Raw genomic sequence first — 14234 nt, 5'->3', positions numbered from 1 at the left:
CCCCAATGTGCCTCATAATAACCCTATAAAGTATCCATATCCTTGCATAATGGGCAACATGGGGTTAATGCACGAGCTACAAACATGAACAGTCACTCATTAATAAGTGGCCTGTATTCTGTAACTCACATTAACCCCATGTTGCCTATTATGTGAGATGGTACTTTGGGGGTCACTTACTATTAATGTGAGGCACATGGGGTCCAGTCCAAAAGCATGGGCCGAACCTGACATTAAAAGTAAATGACTCCCATCATGTTTAAAACATGGCAGTGGCAAGATTGGAGTTAATGAGTCACATTAATCCCGATCTTATTGGCTGCCTGATGCATCAGTTTTTTTGCCTGCCTTGAGGCAGGCTAATACTCTTGCACGGTGCGGGACCTGCTATGCTGGCTGCTCCGGGGCTGGGGCCCGGGCTGACGCTGGGGAGGACACAAGACACTCAGGAGGAGGCTACTGCTGCTGCTGTTCGCCGGGCTCACTAGCTCAGACGCGCAGCAGTTTATTCCCTCCTCCTGCTAGCTGCACATTCATTGGTCGCAGTGGTGCAGGCAGCTTCAAAGCCTGCTCATTTCACTGCTTTCAGTGGTGGCCGCGTCATAGTAGGGAGGTACTCCATCACTCATTCTCCACTGTCTGGCCGGAGAGAACATAGCGTGCTCTGAGCGCGGCACACGCCATGTTCTCTTATAAGAGGAGATGCTAGGCCACCCCTGCCTTAGGGGTTGCTCATGACGCAAGATCAAAAGTACACAAGCACAAAGTACAATGTAATAGGGTGTGCTTCTCAACCTCCCTTTAGGAGGATAAATGGCCTAACAATGTACAGCATTACCTCCAACATTATATAGAAATATCAATAGAGGGCTTGTAATGGGTAATAAACAGAAGGTCACTCTGATTATAAAACGGTGTGCAATATAAGAAGAAATGCAGGTTCGGCAGTAGTGCAATAATGAGAAGAAGATACAACATTACCAGGTTACTGTCTACGAGCACCTGGCCTTCACACCATCCACTCCTCCGCTTCTGCAGGATCAGTGAAAAAGAGTACTCCTTCTCCATCCACTGCCCAAAGGAGGGCAGGATAGGCCATGGAGTAGTGTATATTACCCTCTGTAAGGTGGCATTTAACTGAAACAGATCTTCTTTTATGAAGGTCAGCAGAGAAAGCTGGAAATAAAGAAATTGATGCATTCCCATAACTGATTTCTTGCTTCTGCTGTGAGAGATCAAGTTCTTTCCAGTTCAACATTCTGGCAAGGAGCTGACCTAAGAGGAGATATTTTAGCAGGTACCCAATATGCCCTTTCCCTCGGCAAAGGCTAAAGAGAATGCAGCATCAGGGAACAGATCTTTAAACCATTTTTGTAGAAATTCACCTGGGTTGGATTCTTCTGCTCGCTCAGGAAATCGTATGATTCGTATGTATAAACAGAAAATCTGCACTACGCCCAGTAGGTCACACCCATTTTACAGCAGCTGTAGTCCATTCAGGTGTATATAATCACATCTAATAGTCAAAGGTGCTCAGCGGAACGAAGGCCAAACAAAGCATAATAGGTACCAAATGTTAGAACCAGTGGGTGTGGACTCACTGTGGCAACTAACCAATCTGGCTTTGGGCTAAACCTAGGGGCGTTGTCCTGGCGGTCCAGTGGTATTCACCCTTTAACCACTATACAGGGATCTGGACTTCTCTGCAGTGGATAAACCAGGCTGCTACCTACTGAAGTAGCCCTGGTGTAGTTGACAGCTAAGGCAGCAAGGGATCAGGCAAAACTCATGGTCAAACAACTAGCATAAGGTCATGGCAGGCAGGGTTTATGCGTATCTGAGAAACAGTCCAAGGTCAAGGCAGGCGGCAACACGCCAAAATCTTAGATCGGCAATAGGCCAAGACAGGAGATGTAGAGCAAGATCAGTAGTCAGACAGGGATTCAGTACATGAGTAGACAGATGGCAATTAACACCTTCACTTGTTCACTAGAGACTGGAAACCTAAAGCTTAGGCACCCTTCCATTGGGGATGCTGCCTAATATAGCACTAAACCTCCCCCAACTATTAGCTGGGGAACATTTTAGCTGTGCATGTGCGCCCTAAGGAGGACACAAGCAGGCAGAGCCTGCATTAACCAGCAGCATTGCAGTGGCCAGGAGCACCACTGGCAGAAGACCCAGAAAGGCGGCAGTAAGCAGTGTACCATCCATGCCCGCCAAGTGAAGCACGGCAGTGGCAGGCACGGATTGCCAGAGCAACATCAAGTATTTGTACATCCATGGCACTCCCCAATCTAAATTCAATTGCTTTATTGAGCTTGTTACATTGTATCCATAAAAAGTACAACTGAAAGGGGCATAAACCGCAGGCTCCTTCCCCAAAGATCCGGCACTATAATTCATTCATTATTGCGCCAGAGACGAGTCTCCAAATAGTCACACTTCTTTTTTTCTTCAATCTGGAAGTTTTCTCAGCAATTGGAGCAGTGATGTCTTTAAATGCAGATATGTGTGTGTCAGCCTTTTTAACTCTGTCACACATTTTGGAGGTCTTGATGGCAGAGACCTAAGTCAACTTTAATTTCAACAAAGTTCCCAGTAAGGGTACCTGTCCTGCACATGTTTCAGATTACGTATGGTTTTTTTTTCTGTGTGGATTTTCATGTAGAAAAATCACAGAGTAATACAGTACCAGCAGGAGGCGGGGCCTAGCCGTTCATGGAGCAGGACGTGTGAGCGCTGAGCTCCGCCACCAAGCGGCCATACCAGAGGCCCCGAGCTTACAGAACTGCTCCCCACATGGGCAAGGAACAGCCTAAGCAACCCCCACAAAGGGCCCTACCTCCTCCGGACTCCCTGCATCGCGGCACGCTCTGGGGCTTTGTCCTGCGCTCAGGATAGAGTGCGCCTCCACCTTCTCTGCCCGACCTGGCATCTCCGACAGACGCGCTCCCACAGAGCTGCAATGAGAGACGGGAGCAGGCGCTTATAGGTTCCCCTGCAACAGGGGCTCAGCCAGCCCTGATCAGTGTGGCCACAGAAGGCATTCAGCATCCAGCCTCTCCGCCTCCGTCCCAGGCGTGGACCCAGCATCCAAGATGGTGCCTGCATGTGCTGGCGCAACAGCTACTGGAGAGGTGCCCCCACAGTTCAGTGTCCAGAAGAATCACTCTGATCCCCCTCTGCCATTCTCCCCCCGGCTCTCTCTCCCTGCAGAAGGGACCCTCCAGATTTAAATAATACAGTTGCAGTGCTCCCTGCCCCCCTTTCCCTTTCGGAATTTGAAGAAGACATAGGGGCTACCTCCTCCATGCAGCGATATGCTGCCCCCACCCCCGCTCACTCCCTATTCTCTGACCGCGGAACCAGCGGTGGTCCCCCCCACATGGAATGGGCCTCCATACTCACCCAGTTGCCCACTAAAGGGGACTTCCAGGCCCTAGTCACAGAGGTCACTGCAACTTGCCGCTCTGAAATCTCCACGGTATGGAGTGACCTACACTCTATTGCCACCCGGGTGGGGACCCTGGAGAAGGATCACGAAGTTACGCGGTCCTGTGTATCTCAACTCCATACCTCAATGACCTCACAGGCAGTGGGGCTTCGTGACTTGCAGCGCCATTTGGAGGACAACCGAGGGAGGAGGAACAATATTAGGATCCATGGCATCCCGGAACCCCAGGGGGAGGAGGACATACAAGGAACTTTGGATGCGCTCTTCAACAAAATTATGGGGGGCCCCCCGTCCCATTCTACTAAGCTGGTTAGGGCTCATAGAGCTCTTCGGCCCAAAGGATCCACCTCCTAATCCAGGGACATTATTTGCTGCATCCATGACTTCACTCAGAAAGAGGTGATCATGATGAAAGCCAGGGACTTCCGATTTCTGGATTTCCAAGGGACCCAGGTCCAACTTTTCCAGGACTTGTCGTGGATCACACTGCAGAAACGACACTATCTTTGCCCCCTATTGGACACCCTGAGGGACCATAAGACAACAGGAGGCCATAAGAGACGTCGTCTATCCTCGCCCAACGTGCCATCTGCCGATCCTGGAGGAATGTTCCCTTCAGCAAGATCGTCGCTTCCCGAACCCGGAGGAACATCTCCCTATCACTGATGGCCTAGTTAGCGCATCCGGACACTCTACATAGCCTTTCTTTTGGGGACTCAACTGTTATCGCCCGCTCAGGGCATAGAAAGGTATAATGGTGGCGTAGTCGCCGCCTATCGACCAAGATTTGTTTTCTTTTCTTTTTACTGTTCTTGACTTATTGGTCTTGCTCAGGTTACCCCCCCTCTCTCGGGACGTGACTGGTTCGTTCCCCAGACAGCGGGATTCAGTAAGTCCGTCCTGCTGGCGGTTGGCCCAGCGGAATCTGTCCCTTTTCAGACTTTGTTAGACTGTTCACTTCACGGATAGAGTTAATTGTTTGTCTTTGTGAAGTCTTGTGGTGTCTACGTCTTTTCCTATCCCTTATTGTTTTATACCCTTATTTCTCCTCTCCCCCTCCGTGTCTTTCTCTCGTTTCCTCCCGTTTCCTCTTCTCTTACCCCACAGAGAGTAGCCTGGAAGAAGCCTCCCCCAGAGTGATCACCCCCCTGCTCTACTGATACTACCATCGCAGCTGGTAAGACACCTTGTTACTCTACGTTACCCTAATGGTTAGGTGTGTCACCTTGAATGTTAAGGGGCTGGGCTCCAATGCCAATGCTTGGTGCTTCGGGAACTCTGCATCCTAAGGGCAGGCGTGGCCCACTTCGTTCAGAGAGGATCTTTTAGTTTTGCCAAGCAACACTACCCCCATGCTTTCCTAGCTAATCCCAGTCGCCGAAAGGCTGGTGTTGCCATATTGCTGTCGGCCTCTTGCTCCATCTTAGTATCCTCCTCTCACATAGACCCTGCGGGCCGCTATGTCATTCTAGAAGAGATTTACCAAGGTCGCCCTATCGTGCTCTGTAATGTGTATAGCCCCAACTCCTGCCAGCTTCCGTTTCTGCGTCGAGTACTATGTAAACTTCAAGATCTGCCTCCAGCGGCAAGGATCCTGGATGAAGATTTTAATATGCTTTTCTCCGAGAATGCGGATCGATTGTCCCTCCTCTCTACCTCCCCACCCTTGACCCAGTGTCACCAGGCTAGGAATTTTCGCAGCACGATTCGGCGTTTTGCCCTATACGACCTCTGGAAAGTAGATAACCTTTTGAGTCGAATGTTCACCTTCTATTCCCCCCCCCCCCCATAAATTACACACCCGGATAGATTATTTATTTGGCAACGCTCTGACTTTAAAGATGATGTGTGATGTTTCCAATGGACTTATCTCCTGGTCAGATCACGCCCCATCATCCTCACCCTTTCCTCCCAGCCTGTAACACAGTGCACCTGTCACTGGCGCCTAAATGACTCCCTACTGAAATCTCCATCCACCCATGTGGACGTTGAGGGGCACATACGAACGTTCTTCAGCGAAAACATCGGCTCGGTCTTATCCCAGGCCAAGCTTTGGGAAGCCCATAAGGCAGTGTATTGCACTGGCCTCGCAACTTAAAAAACATAGAACACTTCAGGTTCGGGAGCTCACGGCTCAAATTAACTCGCTAAAATCCCGAATGAGCCTTAAGCCAAGCCTTTCCCTCTTCAGGGAGTTAGTGGAGGCCCGCGCAAAACTGAAGGATGCCTCCATACATAATGTGGAACTCATGCTGCTCTTCTCCAAGCAGAGATATTATGAGAAGGGAAAGAAAGCCCACACCATTTGGCCTGTAAGCCTGTAAGACTCTTCCCCCCAAACGTACTCCCCAGGCAGTGAAAGACACAACTGGCTGCCCCCAATACCACCCCGAAGCGATAGCCAGATGCTTTCTTGATTATTACTCTAAATTATATAACCTTGCCAGCAAACACCCGCACACTTCACCGCTACCCCACATACGGGATTACCTATCCTCTTGTAAATTGTTCAGGCTCTCCCCGGAGGCGACTGCCTCCCTGAACAGCCCCATATCAGCTAAGGAACTAGGGGATGTGATTAAAAATCTCCCCCCAGGCAAATCCCCAGGACCTTATGGATTCACAGAACTCTCCCCTCGCCTCTTGGTCTTACGTAACTCGTTTTTGCTAGGTTCCCCAATCCCGTCGTCCATGCTGTCATCCCACATTGTAGTCATCCACAAGACAGGTAAAGATCCCCAGGATTGCGCTAACTATAGACCGATCGCCCTTCTTAACACAGATCTTGAAATCTTTACTCGCATTCTCGCCGCTCGCTTGAATGTGTGGCTCCCCACCCTGGTTCATAAAGATCAGGTGGGGTTTATCCCTTACCGTCAAGGTGGAGATGACACTCGCCGGGTAATTAATTTAATTGACTCGCATTGCGACCCCCACAGTACTTTTTAGTCTTAATGCAGAGAAGGCCTTCGACCGGCTCGACTGGTCCCTCTTATTCTAAACCCTTCGAACCTACAGTATCACGGGACCCTTTTTATAAGCCATTTTAAGCCTCTACTCTTTCCCCTTGGCGCTTATCAAGCTGCCCTTCTGCTCCTCCACTCCGTTTAATATTTCTAATGGAACACGTCAGGGTTGCCCACTCTCACCGCTTATCTTTGCACTATGTATAGAACCCCTGGCAGCACACACACGGCTGAACTCTGACATCCAGGGACTTAAATAACAAGGAATTTAAGATTTCCCTTTATGCGGACGATGTCCTCTTTACCCTGACCAATCCCCATATAACATTTCCTAACCTACAAAAAGCTTTATCAGAATACGGTGCCCTCAAAGTCAATACTTCTAAAACAGAGGCCCTGCCCGTTTCTATACCCACCCGTGACCTTGCACTGCTTTGAAGTAACTTCCCTTACCATTGGTCGGATTCCGCGCTAAAGTACCTGGGGGTTTATATTACCCCTACGTACGCCTCCCTGTATTCCAGTAACTTCCCTCCCCTCTTTCGAGAGCTTAAATCCCTCCTCGCTAAATGGAAACCCCTGTACATATCACTGTTAGACCGCATAGCAGCAGTCAAGATGTCTCTCCTCCCAAAATTGCTCTACAACTTTGAGACCCTCCCAGTGCGGATCCCTATGTCAGAACTACGCCTCCTCCAACAGGCCATTTTCGATTTCATATGGCAAGGTAAACGCCACCGCATCCCCCGCAAGGTCATGTTTGCTGCCACGGACAGAGGCGGCCTATCGGTCCCCAATATCATGCATTATTACAGGGCTTCTCATCTACGTGTCATCCCATTTTGGCCGTCCCAACAGGCATACACTAAATGGGTGGAAGTTGAAAAGCTCTGGCTTTCTCCGATTCATCCGAACACACTACTATGGCAGCAGACTCCTGTTGCCCCCACACTCCCCTTCTGCACATATGGGACACCTGCCACAGCCGATTTGCCTTAGCTTCCCAGCACTCCTCTATGATCTCCTTGCTTTACAACCCAGCTATCCCCTCCAGCTTAACCACCTCTATGGTCCAGGTCTGGTCGTCGTTGGGTCTCTTTTTCTTAGCGGACATTGTAGATGCTGCTACTTTGACACTTAAATCCTTTGCGCAGCTCCAGGAGCAATCAAAAGTACCGATCACTGAGAAACTCCACTATCGGGGGTACGTGGCCTGATGTGGAGCTGAGCGGTCGCACACCGCGCTAGCTCCGGAACCTGCCATGAACAAAAGCGGCTCACAGCAGGGAAAGTGACCGATCATAGCATTGCTACAGAAGGGGGGCGCTGGCTACCCACCAGAAATCAGAAATGGGCTGCGTGAGAAAGAAGGAAGGACCGCCGAGCAGAATCGCGGCATTTAGAGCACCAGGAGAAATCCAAGATGGTGCCCACTCCCCGCGGCGCCCGAAGCTCTGCAGGAAGGTGAGCTCCCTACAACGCACCGCATACACTCCAGAAGGAGAAGTCCTGTAGAATCACTGGATTCTCCTCCCTCAGCAAATCCCTCTCCCTCCAAAAAGGCACAAGATCCAACCACCGCTATATATAAACATATGATGCAAGATACTGCACCGACCTATGAAGCTGGGAACCTTCTCCAGGAGAGAGAGACTCACTTAACCCATTCCTCCCCATTTCCTATTGATAGTGCCCAGTCTGCACCAGTCACTGAAGCCACCCTAAGGTCACTACTATATGACCTAAGGCACTCTATACAGAAAGATATAACTACAGCATTTTATGCTTTACAAAAAGATATCACTCAAATTGGAGAGAGAACATCTCATATTGAGGATAAAAAGGAAGAGTTTACCAACGCCCACAACCAGTTAGTGGATGCACATAATGATGCTGAAGACTAAATATCAGCCTTAAAACTCAAACTAGCAGACCTTGAGGATCGTTCAAGGCGCAACAACTTATGATTCAGAGGAATTATGGAAACCGTCGAACCTGACGCTATAAAGGACTTCCTTACAGATTACTTTGTTGCATTGGTCCCTAAAGCAGAACAAAGAGACCTATTAATTGATAGAGCGCACAGAATCCCCAAACCTAAAAGCGCTCCCAGAGATACGATCGCTAGGCTGCATTTCTGTCACCTCAAAGAAGCAATCCTTAAAGCGGCAAATTCCACACAGGAGCATATATTGATATTTTCTGACCTTTCTGCGGCCACATTGAATAGGCGCAGAGAATTTTCTACCGCTGCAAAAATCCTTAGGGATCATAATATCCAGTATAAATGGGGCTATCCGGTGAAACTTTTAATTTTCTTCTCCAAGCGACACCATGAAGCTGCTCCAGAAATGGTCTCTAGCTACAGTGGATGAAGATAGCACCTCACCCTTGAAGAAGAAACCTCCTACCCTAACTAAAGAGTGGACCTGAAGGAATACCGAACGAGAAAGAACACTCTCACCTTCCTTAAAGGATATATCCTTTTCATTATATAAGGGTCACTAGACTGAATCACCTGTCTATACTATTTGCTGCAGGTCTCATTGGAGATGCTGCATTTCTTTTATCTACCACTACCTCCACAGTTACCTGGATAATTTTGGTATCCGGGTAGTTCTCTTTGAACCAGACTAGTTTAAAAATTGTTTCAGGCACAGTTGTATTGTTCTGTTTAAATTCCCCTAATCCTCTTACCCTTCTTATCTTTTCTGTTTCTCCCCCTTACCTACCCATCTACCTTATTACCTTCTAAGTGACAAGCGAGCTCAATATATTTTGTGCTTGGAGTTGCGGAGCAACTTCCCCATCTTGGTGACGGTGCCGCACTTGCTCTGTAGCTCACTGTACAACACAACGTATTGCTGAACTGTTACTATTTTCACTACCAGGGATAGTTATAAAAATTTCCTCAATTAACGCAAACGGTCTAAATAGCCCTTTTAAGCATTCATTACTTTGGAAAGAAGTTAATTTTCTTAAATGTGACATGATTTGCATTCAAGAGACTTATCTGAATGAATTCGACACTTACAGACTTAAAAATATAAACATATGTAATGTATTTGCATCACCTGCAGTGAACAAGAAAAGAGGGGTAATCATTGCGGTGAAAGATTCCCTTTTTTTCCAATTAATTCAGTGCAAAATAGATGACAATGGAAGCTGTGTTATACTTGTATGCACCATTAACAATACACTTTTCACTTTGGTTTTTCTGTACGCGCCAAACATAAACCAATTAGTATTCATTAAAGAAGTAATGTCCACTGCTCAATCCGTTAAACAAGGTTCTCTGATTATTTGTGGAGACTTTAAATTACCCCCAGTGCCAACTATCGATAAATCTAACCATACAAAATCCCAATCCTCTAAGTAATTTGCACAATACTTATTAGCGGAAGATTTATATGATATTTGGAGATTATTGGACGCATCAGAACGCGATTATACCTTTTATTCACACCCCCATAAACAGTACTCTAGAATTGACTTGATAATTGCTGCCAAATGGACCTTGCAAAATGTCCAATCATCCAACATCGGACCCATTACCTGGTCTGACCACGCACCAATCTCATGTCAAATCTTAGAACGTTTTAACCAACCAGCACATACTCCCTGGAGAATTAACAATTACCACTTATCCTTACCCTCCACACAAGCTCAAATCAGCAAGGCACTTAAAGAATACTTCATGTACAACTACACTCTGGAAATACAACCAACTACAACTTGGTGTGCTCACAAGGCCTAATTAAGAGGCCATCTCATCCGAATTTCATCCTTCTTAAAAAAAACAAAGATGAATGCGTACAGAACAGCTATGCACCTCTATAACTAATTTAGAAATTAAAGATAAGACAAACCCCTCCCAGACCATTAAAAAACAACTTCGAGAACTTCGATATGAGTTATATCAACTCTATCAAAATAACTATGAACATAACTTAAGGAAATCAAAAGCAAAATACTACTCACAAGGCAATAAGGCGAGTAAGATCCTGGCTAATAATATTAAAGCTACACAAAATAGGAAAAAATTACCATTTATTTATAACTCCGGCGAAGAAAAAGTGATTAATCTGCAGGAAATCTCTAATACCTTTGCCGATTATATACAAACTACCGTAGTGCCCCAACCAACCCTGGATCTGATTGACAATTTCTTATCCGCGTATCCGACATTTCACTACCTAAATTGTCCCTAGAACAATTGGTGCAAATAAAAAAAACGATTGAGAGTAAAGAAATTTTGCATATTATCAAATTAACAAAAAACAATAAATAAATCCCCGGGACCTGATGGATTAACTAATGAATATTTTAAAACCTTTGGGGATATGTTATCTCCCCATCTAATTTCCACATTCTCTCATATAATGACTACAGGGAATATACCACCTGAAATGCTTCAAGCCACCATAGTGGCTCTCCCCAAACCGGGCAAATCCCCCGATTATCCAGAAAATTTCCGGACGATCTCTCCTAAATTCTGACCTAAAAATCTATTTTAAATTATTATCAAATAGGTTATCATCCATAGTTCCACACCTTGTTCAACATGACCAAGTAGGATTTATAAAATCGAGACAAACCTTGGATGGCACTAGACATATAATTGATCTCATTCATTTAGCGAAAACAGGACGAACGCCTTCCCTGCTCCTGTCTCTGGACGTGGAGAAGGTGTTCGACGAGTGCATTGGGGGTACTTGGAGGCAGTACTGTCAAAATTTGGAATACTGGGACAGTTTGCCAGGACTGTGGGTGCACTTTATTTTGCACCTTCAGCAAGAGTACTTATTAATGGAATGTTATCCAACCGATAAGGGAACAAGGCAGGGATGTCCCCTATCTCCCATTATATTTGTACTAATAATCGAACCTTTAGCTGAATGTATTAGAAATAACCCACAGATTACAGGCATACAAGTAGGAGAAATAACCCATAAAATTGGATTATTTGCTGATGATATTATCTTGGCATGAACTAACTCAATAACGTCTCTACCTACCGTGATGCAAATTTTAAAGTCCTTTAGCTCAGTGTCTTATTATAGCTTGAACGTAGCTAAATGCCAGGTTCTTAACATCTGATTGAAGGATCCCGATCTCACTTTATTGAAAACCAGTTACCCCTTTAAATGGGACTCTGAATACATTATGTATTTGGGAATCAAGTTAACTTCGTCAACCACCGAACTCCTACCAGTAAATATTAAAATTCTAAAAGAAAAATTTTAATCTGACCTAAATAAAATGAAACACCATGAAATTTCCTGGATGGGAAGGATATCGGTGGTGAAAATGTTCATTATACCTCAGATTCTTTACTTATTTCGCAACCTACCGATTCCTATGCCCATGAAACTGTCACGGCGGACGTGCACAGTATAACAGATAACACACCAACCAGGCTCTGGACGAGAGACAGGGGAAGGGTCACCTCCTAGTTAATCCCTGACCTCTTTCCCTGCACTGCTCAGCCCACAGACAGACCTTAAAGGTAGGTTTGCTGTGTCCTCCAGCCTGTACTGACAGAACCCTGAACTCCCTGAGATGGTGAAGTGGGGAGAAAGGAGCAGCCTGCTCGCACAGAACCTGGGTGGGATAGATGACATAAACAACCAAACAAGAAATGACACTTATCTGCTGAGAGCAGGAACTGACAGCCAACCTTCCCTCCAAACTTCCCAGACCAAAATGAACAGTATAATCCGCTCAGAGCACTTAGCTGGAGACCATTTAAACTAATGACTCTACCCAGTGCACCTGATGCGAGGCGGATCCAGCACGGCATCAAAACAAAAACTAAACTCGTGCTGCAATCCTGGCTGACCTCCGCACATCGTCAGAGTGGGGCATGACAGTACCCCCCCTTCTACGGGTGACCTCCGGACACCCTGGACAAACCTTATCCGGATGGGACCTATGAAAGGCCCTCACCAGTCGGCTGGCATTGACATCTGACGCCGGAACCCACATCCTCTCCTCAGGACTGTATCCCTTCCAGTGCACCAGGTACTGGAGGGAACCCCGCAGAACTCTCGAGTCGAGAATCCTGGAGATCTCGAACTCCAAGTTTCCATCGACTAGAACAGGAGGAGGAGGCAATGGCGATGGTACCACCGGTTTAACATATTTTTTTAGTAAAGACTTGTGGAAGACATCATGGATCCTCCAAGTCTGCGGCAGATCCAGTCGAAACGCCACAGGATTGATCACTGCAGAAATTTTATACGGACCAACAAATCTTGGACCCAGTTTCCAAGATGGCACTCTCAACTTGATATTCCTAGTGGACAACCACACCAGATCACCCACACACAGGTCCGGACCAGTCACACGTCTCCTGTCATTCGTCTATACCTCTCACCCATCCTCTCCAAATTCCCTTGAATCCTCCGCCAGATAGAGGATAAGGCAGAAGAGAATCTCTCCTCCTCTGGCATCCCGGAGGAACCAGACCCAGAAAAGGTACCAAACTGAGGATGGAAACTGTATGCGCCAAAAAATGGCGACTTACCCGTGGACTCCTGCCTACTGTTATTCAATGCAAATTCTGCTAAGGACAAGAATGAGGACCAGTCCTCCTGATTCTCAGCCACAAAGCACCTCAAGTAGGTCTCCAGGTTTTGATTGGTACGCTCCGTCTGACCATTCGACTGTGGATGAAAAGCCGACGAGAAAGAAAGTTGAATGCCAAGTCGAGAGCAGAACACCCTCCAAAACCTGGAGACAAACTGCGTGCCCCTATCAGAGACCACATCCGAAGGAATACCGTGCAATTTCACAATATTATCCACAAAAATCTGCGCAAGAGTCTTAGCGTTAGGCAGACTTGTTAGTGGTATAAAGTGAGCCATTTTACTGAAATGATCGACTACCACCAAAATCACTGTTCTCCCGGAGGAACTCGGTAGGTCCGTAATAAAGTCCATGGACAAATGCGTGCAAGGACGAGATGAAATAGACAATGGAAAAAGTGAACCAGGCGGTCGAGTATGAGCAACCTTAGACTGAGCGCAGGTTTCACAAGCTGTCACGTAATTCTCAATACTCTTACGCAACCCTGGCCACCAGAACCTCCGGGACACCAGATCACAGGTGGACTTACCACCAGGATGTCCAGCGAGAACAGTATCCTGATGTTCCTTGAACACCTTGTATCGTAGGCCCTCAGGAACAAACAACCTCCCTGGGGGACACGAACCAGGAGCCCCCTCCTGAGCTCCCAACACCTCCATCTCCAATTCAGGGTACAGAGCGGAGACCACCACTCCATCCGCCAAAATCGGCGCTGGATCTTCTGAATCACCTCCCCCAGGGAAGCTGCGAGACAAGGCATCTGCCTTGACGTTCTTGACCCCTGGGCGAAAGGTAACCACGAAATTGAACCTGGTAAAAAACAATGACCATCTGGCCTGTTTAGGGTTCAGACGCTTGGCAGATTGCAGGTAAGCCAAATTCTTATGGTCTGTATACACAGTAACGGGGTGAGAAGCCCCCTCTAACCAGTGACGCCATTCTTCAAAGGCCAACTTGATCGCCAACAACTCCCTATCTCCAACATCATAATTCCTCTCGGCGACCGAGAGCTTCCTGGAGAAGAAGGCACACGGGACCCACTTGCCAGGAGAAGGGCCCTGCGAAAGCACCGCCCCAACCCCCACCTCTGATGCATCAACCTCGACCACGAATGGCTGAGATACATCCGGCTGCACCAGAATGGGAGCAGACGCAAAACGCTCCTTAATAGCCGAAAAGGCCTGCAATGCCTCATCCGACCAAACAGAGACATCAGCGCC

Source organism: Bufo bufo, chromosome 2, assembly GCF_905171765.1.
Source record: "Bufo bufo chromosome 2, aBufBuf1.1, whole genome shotgun sequence".
Lineage (NCBI taxonomy): Eukaryota > Metazoa > Chordata > Amphibia > Anura > Bufonidae > Bufo > Bufo bufo.
This window is presented reverse-complemented; position numbering follows the sequence as displayed.